The following is a 17,900-nucleotide window of genomic DNA, read 5'->3' on the forward strand; positions in this document are numbered from 1 at the left end:
CAGCTGATTTAATTTAATTAATGACTTTGCAGGATTTGCTCCTCCCGGATGTTGTTGACTAGAGGATTGGTGTATTCAGCTCTATTAGAGGCTTCACTGTTCTCCTGCACAGAGCAGGGTTCATCTAGGATTTTTATTAATTTATTCTAGAAATATAGTTTGCTTGCTTTGGTCGGATGCAGTTGATGAGTTTTATTTTGAACCCTTTATGTCTTTATTTTCCACAGAAGAAACCCCAAGCAAAATAAAAATCTGACTCTTCAAACCAGGTGAGAACATTTATTGGAGACCCTGTTTATTGGTCAGCTGAATTAGGGTGGAGAAAATCAGGAAGCAACGTTTTAACTGGAATTTGAATGATTTATCTTTCATTTTGGAATGTCTCTAACAGCTAGAGATATTCAGCTTCCTGATTTTTTTTCATTGTTTGTCCCGTTTTTATGGGAATATGGGATTCAAATGAAGCCCATTTCCGCCACATGAAAGTAAAAAAATGCCAATTAGAAAGTCCTAATTATGATATTCAGATTCAGAATTTTGAGTTAAAAAGTCATAATTATGAGATGCAAAGTAATAATTCCGACTTTCAAAGTGATAATTTTGAGTTTTAAGTCATATTTCTAAATTATAAAGTCATAATTATGAAATACAATGTCATCATTTCAACTTTTAAAGTCATAATTATGAGATATTCAACTTTCAAACTTTGTATCTCATCAATATGACTTTGTATCTCATTATTATCTCATAAGTATGACTTTGTTTCTTGTACTTATGACTTTGAATCTCATAATTATGACTTTCTATTTCGTATTTTTTTTATTTTTATTTGGCAGAAAAAGGCTTCCATAGTAAGCAAATGCTGTGCCCCAAACTAGTAGAAAAAAGAACTGAAATATTAGTTTGTTTCTCTGTATTATTAAACACAAATATCAATTTACCGAAAGATTTCGAGATATCACAGTGTTATACTTTACCTAAATGACCCGGCACCATTGTTTATTTATACCTTCAAGAAGGCATTTGATTGCAGTTTGCGGGGTGTGCTTTGTGCTTGTGTTGGGTTAGATCATGTTCACACCATAAACAAACTGCTTTATAGTGTCCTCTCCTTCAAACGGTCTTGCTATGTTTGTTTTGGGCCACACCATGGGGAAAATAAACACTTAATTTTTATAAGAATAAAGAATTTGGATGGTAGGAAGATACAGCCTTGACCTTGACCTCAATTAAGCCTTCTGAAATTACCTGAGACAAGCCTGAGTCTCTTGTATTTCTGAATCATTTAAAGATACTAGTGAGGGTTGTTTTGTTGTTATTAGCCGGAGTCCCTCAGCCTAAAGGCTGGTTTACACTCAGAAACCAGGTCTGGACGTTTGTAGCAGTTAACGTAGATATGCCCTCACCCCTTCCGCAGACACTCTGGTGCACCTCTCCGAAATTGTAGGTGAATTGCAGACAGGAGGCCTCTGATTGGTCAAAGCTACCTCCGCTCTACACTATGCGTATTTCCTGTTTGGCACCTTACTGGCTTGTTTTGTTTGTATGACCGCCATAGTGGAAAACGACTCGTGAAGATTGAGCAGCTAGAAGAGCGAGGTGCGCGAGAACGCTGGGACCTTTTTTCACCTGGATCCCCACTCTTTTTCCTGCACTTTGATGTGGAATAAAATAGCGCAGACAACGCTTCAAAATTGTGCATAAATCAAAAATATCTGTGTCATCCCTGCAATAAGCTCACTGCGACACACTGCTGCGGGGCAAAACCAGCCCTTTAGAAATTTTATACCATGTTACAAACTGATAGATGTCAACAACTGTATTGATTTAAATTTCTTGACATCGGGGTGTGATGTGTTTCTTTTTGAGACACTTACCCTACTTAATTATGTCAGAAAGGTTCAATTTAAGGGATTTCTTCAGGTATGGTTATTTCTGGTGAAATTCAGTTTAAAAGTTTGTCCAGTTTATGGTTCAAGACCAGGTGTGATTGGTATAAAAGCAAGCTAGGTTGTTCTGATGGGAAATCATGATTTGTAAACTGCATTTAGACCATCTTTATCCCTTTTTTTCAACATAACGTTAATAGAAGTAACCATATCAGAGGCAATCAAGCTATTTCATCCAAAGTAGGAGAGTAAATGAAAGTTTAATGCAGTTAAAGTTTACATATTGTAAAAATAATGAGAAAAACGTGTGATTTGTAAAAATAAACCAAAACCTAAGGTGTGTTTTGACTTGATGGTGCATAAAACAAGTAGACATAAAGGATTCAAAGACGGTGGGAGTTAGATTTCAAGATTATAGAGTGATGATGATGACTGAGACAAAAGAAAAGTCTCAGTTTCATAGAGTATCCACAACCTGTGTTCATACCAGGACGCAGACACAGGTTGGTTTCTGTCCTTCAACACCCCCACACCATCCTCCCACCCGTTCTCCCTCTATCCCTTAGCTGCCAGTCTTCTCCACAGTGACAGAGATGTTGTTTCCAGATCCCTCCCCTGCCACCTCTGATTAAGGCTGCCATGAGTGAGACACACCTGTACAGCTGACAGGAGACAATGCTAGCGCTTCCTCCTTGAGATTGATTTTCTCCATTAAAACAGACCCTTTGTCTAAAACCCCTGCACCCTCTTTGTTATGCTAAGAAGAAGATGGAAGATTTCCAATTCAATTTGGGCTAAACCGAGGGCCGGTCAGCTTTCCGGGCCTCCATTGTCCTGCTGGAGCCCATTGGGACAACGCTTGCGTCTCCCAAACGCCAATTAAGCTGGACGGAGAGACAGGCAAAGATAATTGACAGGCGAGAGAAAGGCGGCATTCTCTCTTTCTTTTCCTTTCTTTCTCATCATTGAAAAAAAAATCAAAGACAAGGAGTAACGGAGAGGAGGTGAAGTGTAGGATGAGAGCAAGAACAAGGAGCGAAGAATGGGAGCCTATAATATACAGCCTTGAACAAATTTTAACATTGCTTTGAAGATGACATTGCTAAAACAATGGACGAGAGATCCCTCTTATAATTTACCGATTTTATATCTTTAAATAGGGTCATTCAGATGAACATCTTTAATTCTTTATATAGGGACTTCCTGTGTTGTTGGATGTTACACTGTGTTAGCTGGAGGTGGGTTTTAATAAAGTTGCTCCATCAAAAGAAAAAAGACATTTTCGCCATAGGTTATAACAACAGGAACAACAGGAAATAGAATGATGCAAATCTTTTTTATCCCCACATGTAGCATGAATTAGCTTTGGATTAATGCTTTTCACATGCAAAAGTTGTTCTAGCTTTCTTTCATTTAGATTTGCTATGTCTACAGGTTCATCCAATTGAAAGTTTCTTACTTTGAGAAAGTTTATTTCTTCAAATAAACAGTTTCTATTAATAAATCTTGTTCACATTCACTTATAGCCCTTGTTGCAGTCCCAGCCTTTGGCGAAGGCTTTTTCTATAAGCGAGTGGCTTCCAGCGGTCTGTTCTGTTTGTCGCTATCAGTCGCCTTGCCAAGAGGGGAATACAAGTGTCTAAATGTTTCTATCCGCCTCCTTCTTGTTTTGCAACCCGCCAGCAGAGCGGGATCATATGGAAGCTTGTTACTAGCAATCAAGCCAATTTAGACGTCAGCCTGTTCTGGAACATTCAAAGGTCAGCTATGTTTATACGCCAAAAATGTTCCCAATCTAAACCTTTCTTGATCTGAAAGACTAAATTAACAGTTTATGAAGAATATTCTTTTTTCACATTACTTTCTGCATGATAGCTTAAAGCTACAGTGTGTAATAATTACAGGGATATACAGTCAGAAATGTAATATATTATACATAACTATGTTATTTATCATCATCTACGAGCTCAGCCTCTTAACCTTAATATTTGCGTTGCCTTAGAATTCGTTATTTATAATTACATAGGAGCGGGTCTCGCAGCCATGGAGGCAGACATCTTTGCGCTACGGCAGCGCAGAGCCAACAAACTAGCGATTGCGAGATCCCCAAAACGTCACAACGGTGTGGAAAAAATAACGGGTATATTTATTATCTTAAGTCTACATGAAATCTATACCCTACAAAGACTAATGAAATACTATCTGTAAAATTATCTATGTAAACAAACCTCATCACTTGAGAAGGTAGGTGATGAGGACGTCGTGGAAGACATTTTGTCCCGTAACGCTCCCCGTACTGTTGAGGGGGAGAAGCGGTGGGGGGGAGATGTTCATGTTGCTGCAGTCTGCAGTCTGACCGCTAGATGTCGCTAAAAGTTACACACTGTAGCTTTAAACCTAGACATTTTAGATTGAAGCCACAGATTTAGGTCTAGATTTTGACTTTACTGTAAGTTTAATTATGTTTGAACCAAACTTCCATGTTAAAGCATCTCCTCAGAATAAAGCTGCCTCCACATTGTTATCAGGTTAATCTGCTCAAAATGGTGTACAATCTTTTTCTTTTTTTAACTAAACAGAAATTTTGTAGGTCAAATAGTTTTTATCACCTACTGGACCACAGCACCTTCTTTCATATATTTACTGTGTCCACTGCTCTTCTAACTGCAGACTGCATTTTCTATCGCTTTGTTATTGTTGCTAAAAGCACACAGTTGTTGATACCTTTAGCGCCTTCAGAGCTACTATGGGTCATGTCACTACCTGTTGGTTCAGATGGATTGAACGAGCCCTTTGAGATGTTCTTTAAACTTCTGCACAGCCTTCACCCTGAAGTCTCTGCTGGTTTTCTTGATATTCACAATGCAGTTTGTTATCGAAAACATTTCCAAGGCATCCGCAACACACAACTCTGTGAATCTGGAAGCAACTGGTTGCAAATTATTTTATTAAGAGTGTCACCAACTGAGGACTTTTTGCAGAATCAGAATCAGATTTATTGTCCAATAGGTTTGCACTTACAAGGAATTTGACTTGTTGATGTTGCAGAGAAATTTAGATATATCTACAGAATACAGAAACTATGGTTATATTCAGTATAAACAATATACTATATGCAATATATAGTATATGTAATGCAGGAGGTCTGGAGATGCTATGTTGGTGTAGCTTTGGCATTGTCATTGTCATGGGAGTCTTTGGGCCTTGTTGATAAGGCTGGTAGCAGATGGGAAGAAACTGTTGTTGTGAAGTGATGTGTTAGTCCTAATGGACCGCAGCCTCCTCCCAGAGGGTGGGGACTGAAATAGTTTTACTGGGGTGCGAGGGAACTGCCATGCTCTTCCCTGCATGCCTGGAGAGATGGATACCAGCGTATCAGATGGTGATGGAGGAGGTGAGAATGGACCCAATGACGTAGTGCTCCATCATTGTCTTTGGAAGGTTGAATTTTTTCAGCTGCTGCAGGAAATACATGCTCTGCTGGGCTTTCTTTGTAAAGGAGTTGATGTTCAGCTCCCAATTTAGGTTGTGTGAAAAACAGTTCCCAGGAAGCATCTTGTTCTGATTTAACTTATATTGAATTTATGGCTTTTAAATGCATTTGGTTTGAGAAAACATGGCTGATCTCCAGGTTAAGGAATCCTGGAAGCAACAGGGCCAGTTTATCAGATACATCTAGCTTGTTCTGAGTTCCCCAATTTTGTCTCAGAGCACATTAATTAACTTTTTTAAGTCAAATTCATCTAGGTTTTAGAATGATTCCTCATATTGGTCCTTATTGACATGATGGGTACAGGTGTATATGATAAAGAAGTCAGTAAATTTGTCTTGCATCAGATAGAGAAATGAACTAGGAATAAATAAGCATTGTTCTTCTTCTCCCTTATTTTTCCTCATACTATCACTCCCTTCCATCCTTCCTCCAACTGTCATGTTGCCTCTTTTGCCCCCCCACCCCTCCTGCTGCTGGCTTGTGACGGACGGCTTAATAGGATTTAATAAGCCCCATTTGCATGTCAGCCTTTTAAGATTTTCTTTAAGAAAGAAAGGTGATCGAGGGGGAGTAGCAAAGGAGGGAATATGCAAAGGAGTAGAAAAAATTAAGAGGTGATAAAAGTAGAACATTAATACACAAAATTATAATTTATTGCAACATTAGCTTTCTGAAAATACATGTATTCGTTGTTATCTTGGCAGAAAAGAATCCATTAATCAGTCGCTATAGTGGTGTTAATGGTGCTCTGTGGTCCACATGTTGTGTCAGAGGTGGGAAGAATGTGATACTCTGCTTGAACCAATGGTTTCATGTCGTTTCTGCCAAGTGGCTTTTGAGCTTTTTGTTTGGATTTTATTATTTAGAGCAAATGTGGAGAACGTGGTGCAACAGAAAGTCAAGATTCTCAAAAATCAGTCGCAGGACAATGAGTTTGACGGCAATACATGGAAATCAAATGTCATCATGTTGGAGGAGCTCATTGTTCCCACCCATACTGGCATGTTTTTCAATTTCAACCTCTTGAAAGCTTTTGTTGCAACGCTTAAAACAGTCCCTTTCAGGCACCATGACTTTGAATAGTGTCTCTTCTTTCAGTGAAACAAAAGCAGTCATAGTGTGATGTTGTAATGGTTTAACTCCATGAGACTGACAGAGTAGGGCCTTGTGGTTTAGTTAATTTCAGATTGTGCAAGTGTGAATCCTAGCAGGAAAACTGTATTTTAAAAATCTTAAAACCCCATTCAAATAGACACTTCTACTGTTTAAAATTGAATTAAAAAGGAGTTTTTTTTTAAATATTTTTTCTGTTGTTTTTTTTTTTTTACTTTTTTACTTTTTTTTTCTTTGCCAGAAGTCACATCTACATACCAAACAACCTTTCAAGGGACATGACTGGATAATAGTTATTGATATATAGCTAATATGTTTATTTGGAATTAGTACAGGACTATAAGCCCTAAACGTATATCAAAATGTATTTCTTAATTTTGGTTGATATAATTTCCAAATCAATATTAACTAAATTAATGCCTCAGAAAGACCACAAAAATTACAATTATGAATACTTTTTAATTGTATAACAAAACCTATACAACTACATAAAAGCCCAGACGTTTTTTCATGTACGTAGTCCGCCTGTTTAACTCTTTTAATGCTTACCATTTATGAAAACATATTATAGGCTTTAATTTGTTGTTTTTAATGGTAAAAACTTTAATAAAATGTTTAATGTGATCCATTTTACATTTTTTTTATTTATTAAGATAAAGGGATGTTTTAAGAATTTTAATGCAAATTACTTTTGCTGCATGAATTGTCCGCCTACCTGCTAGTTGCTGATAAATCACAATGATCACAAGCTGACCCAGATTCAAATATCTGGAATGTCAGGGGTCTGGAAAACAAAAATAAACTAAAAACCAGGGCTGAGATCCTTGCCTAATGCTTGCATAATAAATATAGAATATTTTATGAACCAATACTTCAGTCAGAATGTTTTTCATACTTTTTTGTGCAAAGAATTTGCAGCACCACCATAAATCTTTTAGTTTTCCTTTTTTTATTTGCCTTTTTTAGCCTTGAATTGATCGAAGCCCAAGCAGCTTGCTTTTCTTTTTTCTTTTTTAATAAACATCAGTATCATCAATGAAGACTCAGCAGGACAGACTCCTGCTAACTATGGATAATGCTTTCAGAATTTAACTGCATAAAATATTGAAGAAACCTGTGAAGCTTACATGTTTTAAATTGATTAATAGCTATGTAAATATATGAAGAATTGCATAAAATGTAAAGTTTTGGTTCCACAAATTTGTGTGGAAATAGATCCTTCCTATGTCGATTGTGAACTAAAATATGTCTATAAAAACCACCTCATTGAAGTTGGACATGTTTTTTTTAAACAACCAAAAACAGATTTACAGTGCTCCAACGTCAGCCTCGACAAAGATAGCGCTGCCAAGCTGCCAAACACAGGATGTGTGTGTATTGGTGTATTTATGTGCGTGTGACAAAGATTGTGGTTCTCTAAGGATTATAAAAGGTCCAGCCAAAAAAAAAAAAACATACATGTGCACAAACACACACACACACACACACACCTGGTAATCCCCATGTTGGTAGCTGATGTTTATTGCCATGTAATAGGATCAGGAGGAGGGAGCGTTAGTATCAGTGCAAACATCTCACACTCTCACTCCCTCACACACGCACGCACACACACACCATCGCTGATCAAACATAGCCAAGGAAACATTGTGATCCAGGAGAGATGAGAGGGCTAATCCTTTTAGCCCTCTAAGAAGACTCTCCTCTTTCCTCTTCCAGGCTTGCTTTTTCAATCATCCGTCTTCTTTGAGTCTCTTTCTTCCTCTCTTTTTGCTTGACAGCATTGTTTTCCTCTTTTCCACTTTTACTGACGAGGCTCAGGAGAGAGGGGGACGGCTAACTGAGCTAAATTTACATAGCCGTGTGCGTATCTGTGCGTTAAGAGGAGCTTGATCTGCTTGGTTTGTGGGGAGATTAGGCTTGATAAATCCTCCTTTAAACCAGATCAACCTTACTTCTTCAGCTTCCTCCCACTTACACCCAGCATCCATCTCGCTGAGATCATTTCTTCTAGTTGGCACCAAAAAATAAAATTTTATTTCTTTTTTATAAAATATTAACATTTATGTAAAGCACCAGAAAAAAAGTATTTGCAATGTTAAAACTTCCCTTTTCTTTAAGTTTTTTTTCCAAACACAATAATTAAAAGATCAGACAGACCTGGCCCTAATGAAAAAGTTGTTGCCCTCTTCTGCTAATAACTGTTTTTGGCAGCAGTCCCACGTGTTTGCAATAAGTGACCAACTTTTCTTTGCAGAATTGTTTTATTTTAGCCACATTTGAGGATTTTACGCATGAACAACCTTTTTTTTTTAGGGTAATAATGTTAAAACTACGCTCAATGTATATCTTTTTTCAAGATGCTAACATCCTGGTGTGCTGACTATTGACCTCCTTCCTATTCCATGTGCATTTTTAACTATTATATAGTCAGACTTGGTAAGGACACAAATATTTTTCTCTCCTGGGGAATTTTTTATGTATGCCTTTTATTTCCTTTCTGATCCAAAGTTAATGAAATTTGATTAAAATTGATAACTTCTCTGTGTTTCAGCATTTTTCCCTTTCAAACTTTTTTAACCACAATTGGGTTTTATATGCTATGATATTCGTCCAATAACAATAAATATTATAAACAAGATTTCTATATCAAGTGTGATGTTATGAGTATATTTGACAGTTTAACACAGACACAGAAGGATTAGTCCCAAAACAGCCAAATAAAAGCCAGTAAGAAGGACAATATGTTTTATGAAACAAAACATAAATCTCATTGTCTGAACAAAAAAAAAAAAAAAAAAAACCGTCTCTCTCCTATTTACACAAATGTAAATATGAAGTTTTAAAAACTTTTTGGGGGCTTTATCAGGACTTTTCTCCCTAAATTAGATGAAAATAAGCTTTTTGGCAGCAGATTCATAGCAGAGCATAGCGTGGATGGACTCAAATGACATCAAATTGCATCATCACGCTATAGTAGTAGAACATTAAACCAGTAAAGAGTTTATTTTGCCTGTACTATCAGAGTTCTGTCTGTCTGCCTGCCTTTATCTAATGACCTCAAGTTTTTTGTTTGGATCTATTGTGGGTAAGTGAATGTCATTTGTAATTTTTTTATTTTAATCCTCATATATATATTATGGTTGATAAACAATATGAACGGAATGTCATACTACATAAAAGCCCAGAAAATGCGACAATCTGTGCATGTTGTCTTTTACTCATAAGATTGACCAAATCAGGATTTGTCAGGGTATGGTTGAGGTTTTTGAGGACCCAAATGCAGAGGCAGGGAGGCAGAGGTGAGTTCTTGTAGTTTTAATGGAGTATTCACAAGCAGCTGAGGCAGGAATCAAAAAATCTAAAATAAAAATGTAAAACAAACTAGAACCATGAAGACATCAGGGAAAACGTGGACAAGGAGCCGAGTTAAGGCGAGGAACCAGCACTGAGGAACTGCAAAGGGAGGCAGAACAAAGACAGGACTAATTAGCTAATTAGGAGCAGGTGTGAAGAGAGGATTCTAGAAGGGAGCTAGGGAAAATGAGACCAACGTAAGAGGGCAACACAGAAAAACCTAAATGCTCAAATATATCCAGTAAACACAACAAAATAGGAAGTAAACCAATAAAACTATCAAAGTAAAATTGAATACTCAAAAGAAACAGAACCAAGACCGTGACAGGATTAGCTTTTAATAAACTATTTCCACCCGGAATCATCTGCTCCGCTCTAGAATGACATGTTGGAGTTGGAGCTGCAGCTTTTCTAAAAGTAACATTTTACAACAAAATGGCTGCTCTGCACTAGTTAACATTTGATAACGTACAATAATACGACATTTAGTCATGATCTGTGTCTTCCAGCTGCTTGTAGAGGGACAGCGTTGTAGGTGTGGAGCATGGCTCGCTGAGGGTGGTCAGTGCACCGTCAGTTACATAAGAGCTGTTTTCAAAAGGTCCTGTAGGAGAAGCGTGACTCGAAAATCACTTAAGCCCCATTTACACTACCCTTGAAAAACCGATCCAGGCCGAGACCGGTCCGAGCTTGGATCGGTAACCAGGCCAAGCTCAGTTTTGACGACCGTTCACACGTCACACTTATCTCGGTTATCTCGACTCCTTGACTCCTCGCCTCCTAGTGACGATGTGCGGTATTACTGCTAGGATTGAAGGAGGGACTCAAGCAGCTGGTGGCGGTAATGCACCAAACGCTGTTTGTCAACCGCCGTAAAACCCAAGAAGAAGAAGACGAAGGAGGAGGGAATCAAGCAAATCAAAATGGCGGCGCCCGTCACATTCAGAAAGTTATGCTTGATTATTATTGCTGTACTTCCGTGTTTGCGGTGGGTCAGGCGAAGACGGCAACCTTGCGCGGATGTACTTGAGAAAGTCGGCTTCTGGAGTGTGAATCGGCATGTTCAGCCAGTCGGCGATGACGCGTTCTGCTCATGCGCTCTTGTTATCAGAGAACCGAGCCAGGAAAAAAACCGAGCCGAACCCACCTCGGGAACTGGTCTGCAGTTAGCGCGGTCCGGTTATGTCTATCTCGGTTCAGTTCAGGTTGTTTCCGTTCACACACGACAAGTTATCTCAGTTACTGAGCTCGGACCGGTCTCGGCTCAGTTTTTTAAGGGTAGTGTAAACGGGGTATTAGTGCTCCTTCAGTGCCCCGTTGGGACTAACAGTACTACATTATACACATATATAACTGCATCATCAGAGACAATTTTGCTTTTTTTTTTTTTTAAAAAAAACGTTGCTGTTTAGTTTAGTCAGGATACATTTAGGTTAATTTCTGACCTAAATGAGCCATGTTTTTGTTTCATTTCTGTAGGTCTCCTACTAACACCAAACTAGAGGCTCGTGCATGCCACACAGTGTGATCTAAAACAACACAAAAAAAAATGGTTGGATTTTGTCACCTTTTGTGCACTGCAGCCTGAAATTGCTCAGCATGCTCAGGCCTTTAAGCCACTGCTGTATATTCCTGCTGTCATGACTTTTCAATGCAGAAAAAAAAACAAGCCTTGGCCTTTTAAAATCTGTTTACTTCACTGCATGAACTAATTTGGGGTAATTTTTCAGCAACAGAATATAAGACGCAACACTGCTGTGGCGTAAAAACTGTTTAGGAGCCATTGTGATTGAAAAGTCAGTGGAAACAAATAAATTATAGCGTTTTCACACGTCCTTCCTAATTGCTGTGCTTATGTTTTCAATGAGTAATTTTATGCTTTTGTATTAAAATTTCTGTAACTTTGTTATTTATTCAGAAGTTTTCTTTTGTGCAGGCAGCTTTTAGGATTTTCTGGGGGTATTTTTTGTTTATATTTGTCACTCTTATATTTCAACACTATAGATCTTTATAACTGGTAGTAATTGAAGGATCCATTAATTCTGCACAATTAGCAAATACATCTGTAAAAAATGTCCAGGCAGCAGTAAGTGACCTTAATGTTAAGGGTACTTCAGGTGTACAGAGGGACAGTGATCTAAAGCACACTAATAACTCCTGATAAAAAACTAATAACATGTTATAGTGGCCTTGTCAAAATATGGACTTTAGTAGGATCTATTGATATGATATGACCTTCAACCAGTTTTTCAAGCTTAGAACCTTTCAATGTGGTTGAAATAAAACAATTCTGCTAAAAAAAAAGATTGGATTAAACTTGCTGAGAGTTTTTAAAAGCCCTTTATTTCACTTTTTGGTCTTAGTGGGGGAAAAAAATCAATCTTTGTTTCGTTTTGAAAAATATTTTTCCCATGAGCCAAAATCTGTATTTTCATATATTCAGGTTAATCATGTTTGAATTAAAATAGGTTTGATCAGAAATGTTATTACATATAATTTCATAACAGGACTTATATTGTTGTAACATTTATATGTTCATGCTAATGTGCTCTTGAACAAACAGAAAATGCATACAAGTGTGTGTGTTTGTCTGTGTGTGTAACCTAAAACAGAGCTTTGAGTGCTTAATGAATTTACTTAGCGCTGATTGAAAATTAATTAAAACCACCTCAAACAGACAGCCGCCCACTGAGAAGCACTGGCAACACACTGACAGACAGATTACTGCTTCAAGGAAGGAAGGAGGCAGCACTGGAGGCAGGAGGGAAGAGAGTCTATAACTATCTGACGTACTTTGCACAACCCCGCATGTCAGGGGTTATAACAGCTCAACCCTATCCGAGTCACTGTAATTTGTCAAATGTTTGGAGTATCAGTCTACAGGCAGCAGTCTCCTCCATGCATGAGTGCATCTCCTCAGAGATGAGTTCGGACTAAAAGGTGTGACGCAGTTTCAGCTAAAGTAAGAGAAAAATATTCAATAGTATATTAAATCCAAAACAGGAAAGAGAATGTGAAGGGCAACGTTTATTTGTATTGCGCAATTTAGTAGCAAGACAATTAAAAATGCTATTTATAAAAAAATAATTGGGAAATCACATTGCAGTGGCATAAAGGTAATTACATAATTAATGCACATATATAATTAAACGGCATAAAAAGGAATAATTAAAAAAAAAAACGCAGAAATTATGGATTAAAGGAAAGAAAATTTAAAATGCAAAGTTTTTCTTATTAAAAAAAAGAAATTATGTTTTCCTAACAGAAGTGAGAAAAATTTTCAAGGTCTCAACAATACTTTTATTTTCTAATATATATTATATACAGTGTTCACAGTATATAATACAGTTCTCAGTTCCTTCCTTCCTTCCTATCTTCCTTCCTTCATATCTTCCTTCCTTCCTTCCTATTATAAATGTATAGCTGACAAATCTGCATCATGTCAAAGCTATATTGCTCAGATTATTATTTAAATTAAGCATCAACAACACTTAGACTTATCCTCTTGAAATGTTAAGCTTAGTTTAAGATTTGAATATTCTACCTCAAGCTAGATTTCTGTGTGATTTTCCAGCCAAACTGGACTGAAATCCACTTTGAACAAAGGGTTAGTTGCTCATCATGATGCTCTAATGTATTTCATTTATCAAGGAGAAGCTGAACTTTAAACCTGTACTAGTTCAGCAAGTACTACCAAGTCCAGTTCCCTCTAGTAGACACTAATGTTAAAGTCGAGTTGATGCACACTTTAAATACGCCCTAATTAGGGCACGGCTGGTAATAATTGGGCAGGCGGTCTGAGCACTAATTAGTGTTTGAAAAAAAAAACCCTGTATGTGTGTGTTAGAATGTGGATGAATGATCTCTGCAGGGGGGCTGATGAAGCCCATACTCACAAGAAGCAGACAAATCTGCAGAGGTAAAATCAGAGTGCAGCAAGGAGACGGAGAGCAGTAAAACTCCTGGAAAAAAAAATAAAAACACTGTCTTTTGTTATGCCATACCGTCTGCGGGTGGCCTCACTGCAGGGGGGGGTCGGGGGGTGACAGCAGGTGTGTGTTTTTCTGAGAGAGGGAGCTGAACTTCCTCCTAACAAGGCTAATTGATTCTGTAGCCTCTCTTTATCCGCCAAGTCTTCCCCTCGTACTCTCTCTCTCTCCCCCTTTCACTCCCAGCCTCTCATTGTTTATCCCGAGGGGCGTCTAGAAAACCACCAAAATGAGATTTCCCACCTGCTGCATGCCGGGAAACATTAGCAACACACTCAGATGACTTGTTTGTCTTTCAGCGGCCTCTGTGTTTAACATTTACTGCTGCGTCTGACAGCTTCTCCTTCAACATGCACAGAAATACCAGAGTAGCACATTTATTCCTTCTCAACATAACATTAATCGTCTCAGATGCCTATTTAAAATAAAAACAAAGCTTTAGTCGAGAAGCATTATTTCTCACATAGATTTTTTCTGTTGTATTTTTTCCAAACTAAATGTTTCAGAAATTAAAACTGTGTTTAAAATCAGAGCATAACCTGATTTCATAAATACAGTAACTCGTCTATTAAAACATTGTGCCACTTATAGAAACTTACTATTTTCATATTTTATATTCACATTGCAATCAACATAAATCTTTCCTTTAAAAAACAACCTTCTCAGTGCACAAACCTATGCTAATATCACATAAGGCTTACCTTTATTGGTATTTTTCATGAGTTTTCTTGTTGCTTTTACCTCTTTTATTTGAATTTTGATCCTCTCTTCATTGTGATGTTCCTTATTACTATCCAGTCTGTAGGTTTAAAAAAATTTCAATACAACAAACAAAGTTGATCTGTAGGAAGGACCAGTCCAGAAGTTAATGTAACATTGGATAAATAAAGATAAAAACATTAGTTACGTTGGTGGTGTGACATTGAGATGGCTTTAAAGTTCCTGTAACTAATCCTGCAGGACTGCTGCATAACTTAATATTTTCTCCAGTAATTTGCATTGAAACAACATTTAAAATTTTATCTTTTTTACTTGCTTTTAGGAGCTGCATCAAAATCTGTCAAAAGTCTCTTTATCACTGTATATTTGACTTATGTCATTCATTGTGCCTCTTGTAAGGCCATCAACCAAAAACAATAGCTTGTATTTTTTTTAGGTTTACTGTTTTTTCTAAATTACTTTAGTGTAAATGCAAAATCTAATGAATGCAGACATTTATCAAAACTCAGTAAACAGACATGAATAAGACTAAAGTTTTAGCTTAAGACACTACAAATAAATGTGTATAAAACCGTAAAACCTAAACAAAGTCACACCTTTCAACCTACCTCCATTGTTTCTACCTGATTAAAACAGCTAACAATGCTAGATAAAACTTTCTGAGGCATTTAAACTGTGATAACAGCAGGTAGGCGAGGCACATTGTTCAAGGTGGCCTTCAAGCTCCACTGTGATTTTGCTGATCAAACCTTTGAACTTCAAAATCGAGTCGTCCTGGACTCCAACGCAGCAGGAATCACAATTCTAACAGATTTGGAATTGAAAAACACCTCCATTACCAATTAATAGCACAGCAGCACCAATCTGAAATTGTCTGGTTTGAACATGCCAGCTGCAGAGCTGCTGTTCTGTAATTTGTGGTTAATTAATTAAATATCCAGCGGATTAGGGGAATTATGGACAATTGTCCTTTAACGACCCTTAACGAGGTCCTGATTGGTGTCCTCAGTCATATCCTGTGGCTTAAATGATCCTTCAATTAATGATGGAAAGCTCATGAAGAGAGAACTTAACATGATTGGCAGCAGGAGTGATATTTTAGAGCTGTCACTTTAACAAAATGGGAAATGAAAAAAGTTGCAAGTGAACAAGAAGCCAAAGGAAGCCCTCACTTATTGGAAAAGTGGTTAGTTTTTTTATTTGGTGAACAGTTCAAGCAGGTGTGAAGCTGATTGCACCAGATTTTGGTGATTTACTGTCCAAATTAAGAATATGTTGTCATATTCAGACAATCCAAGAAATTAAGGTCAATATTTTTTATTTTTATATTGATCAAGTGTTCTAATTTCTGCAGCCACAGTTTATTACAAAGGAAAAAGGTGGAACATTATGAGAGTATTCTTTGAATGGTATATGTTTATTAACTTATTTATCCAAGAGGGTTAATTATAGAAAAAAAAATTATACACAGATCAAGTTAGAGTCAAAAAGTAATCAGGTCAAACTTAATAACTAGTGATGCGATTAAAGGCGTCAACAACTGCTTTCAAGGAGCAGTGTTGGCCTAGTGGATTAAAGCAGAGCACTTGTGCCCTGAGAAGGTTGCAAGTATCCATTTTAAATCCCACTGCCTCCACTCTGGGTTTCTAAACTAGACCCTTAACCCCTGATTGCTCCCCAGGTGCTGCACAATGGCAGCCCACTGCTCCCCGAGAGGATGTGTTAAATGCAGAGGTAAATTTCTCCAATGTGAGATCAATAAAGTTCAATTTAATTATTATTCAAGCATTTGTAACAATTTTTGTTTTTTAATCTATATGGAAGCATTTTACTTTGTCTATTTTGTATAGATTCTTAAAGAGAGTGTAGCTGCAGACCTGCACTGTCAGGACACGTCGTTGCAGACGTTCACTGTGAGCTCCCCTGCATTATAAGAACTGGAAGTTTATTTGGAGCCTTTCAAAGTAAAAGCGAGATCAATCAAAAGCTAGTATACTGGAAATGTTTTATGTGCCTGTGTTTATTTCCTGGGTTTTCATAATATATTTTTTGTCTATTCATGAGTTTAATCATTTATATATATAATCTCTTTCCAGTTCAGCTGTCAAAATAACAAAATTTATTCAGTTATTTTATAAAGACATGGCTTATGTGTATTTACAAATATTATATCATATTTTCTTAATTCTTTTAGTATTGTTTGTGCTATGTTCTTACAGTACCTCTTCTGTTGGATCACATAGATTTGCCACTGAGGGTGTGTGATTTCAAATTAACTAAGCTTTGTGTTCTAACAATGAATGACTGAATACCTAGATACATGGCCAAAATAGCCAATAACATCCTTTTTATTTCCCACGAGAAAACAGCAGACAAAAAAATTCAAATGTCTATTTATTTCATTTTCTTGGAAGTGTTTTTATCATTGAAGCAGCAGAATTCACAGCATGACGTGCAGCGTTTAACTTTTGGCAAAGTCCCAGTAGGAGTCACAATCGAAACGTGTCTGTAAGAGAAAGATTATGTTGTAATAAGTTAAAGAAAATTCCCCAAAAATGGTATGATAAAACAAATAATGTATTGAACACTGCCTTAACTGTCTTCTTCTTCTATTAAAATCCGGCAGCACATATGTGCTGTACATGCTATTCCTTAAGGCTTTGAATAAAAAGTCCGGAAAAAATTTCTGGTCTTCCTATGTTAGGAAAGGTAAGTAGCTCCACAGGTGGCTCTGAGAAAGAAACAGTAAAGCACAGTTAATCACAGTAAAAACTGTAAAAGTGGATAGCTATATCTATGAGAGAAGCACTGAAAAACAGACCCAAATCTATCATTTATAATTTAAGTTGTTTATGGCAGCTGTATAGCTCATAGTTCCCTTAAAGATGATTTATAGCCAAACAGAACCAGGCCAGATGAAGCCATTATGATGGGAAAAAGTTGAGAGATAGCATAAATTTGATCTAAGAAATACTTCAGAATTGGATAGAATGAAGCTGAATGATGACAAGCTGCACCACAGGACTTTCACGCAATGTAAAAATAAAGTGTTTTGCACCAGAAGTTTTGTAATTAAAATTTATATGACTCGCTGTAATTTGTTATTGTGGTGAATTTATGGCTGATGAAACTCTCCACAAATAGCTTTTAATGTTTTCGGAAAGATTCCAGTTAGATGGTCTGAAATCTACTGTATTTCTCCTGATTTGTTGGACAGCTCCTAATGTTGGACAGCTCCTTATTTTTACTTATGAAAACACATTTGAGCTGGTGCTGCCATTGCTCCTTTATTGGTAGGTTTCTGTCATGTTTGCACTGAAAGCCTGTGAAATGATGGCTACC

The 17,900-nt window shown here is 37.1% G+C and overlaps 1 long non-coding RNA gene across 2 annotated transcripts in view; it reads left to right on the forward strand.

Annotated features, from left to right (window-relative positions):
* LOC119771272 overlaps positions 1-17,900 on the forward strand; it is a 94,119-nt gene that overhangs the window by 57,404 nt on the left and 18,815 nt on the right. For both annotated transcript variants that reach the window (XR_005280620.1, XR_005280209.1), the window contains one exon: positions 228-269. This is a non-coding gene — a long non-coding RNA (uncharacterized LOC119771272). The remainder of the gene's footprint in view (positions 1-227; positions 270-17,900) is intronic.

This window comes from Cyprinodon tularosa, unplaced genomic scaffold, assembly GCF_016077235.1.
Source record: "Cyprinodon tularosa strain WSP-4 unplaced genomic scaffold, ASM1607723v1 ctg1, whole genome shotgun sequence".
NCBI classification, from domain to species: Eukaryota; Metazoa; Chordata; class Actinopteri; order Cyprinodontiformes; family Cyprinodontidae; genus Cyprinodon; species Cyprinodon tularosa.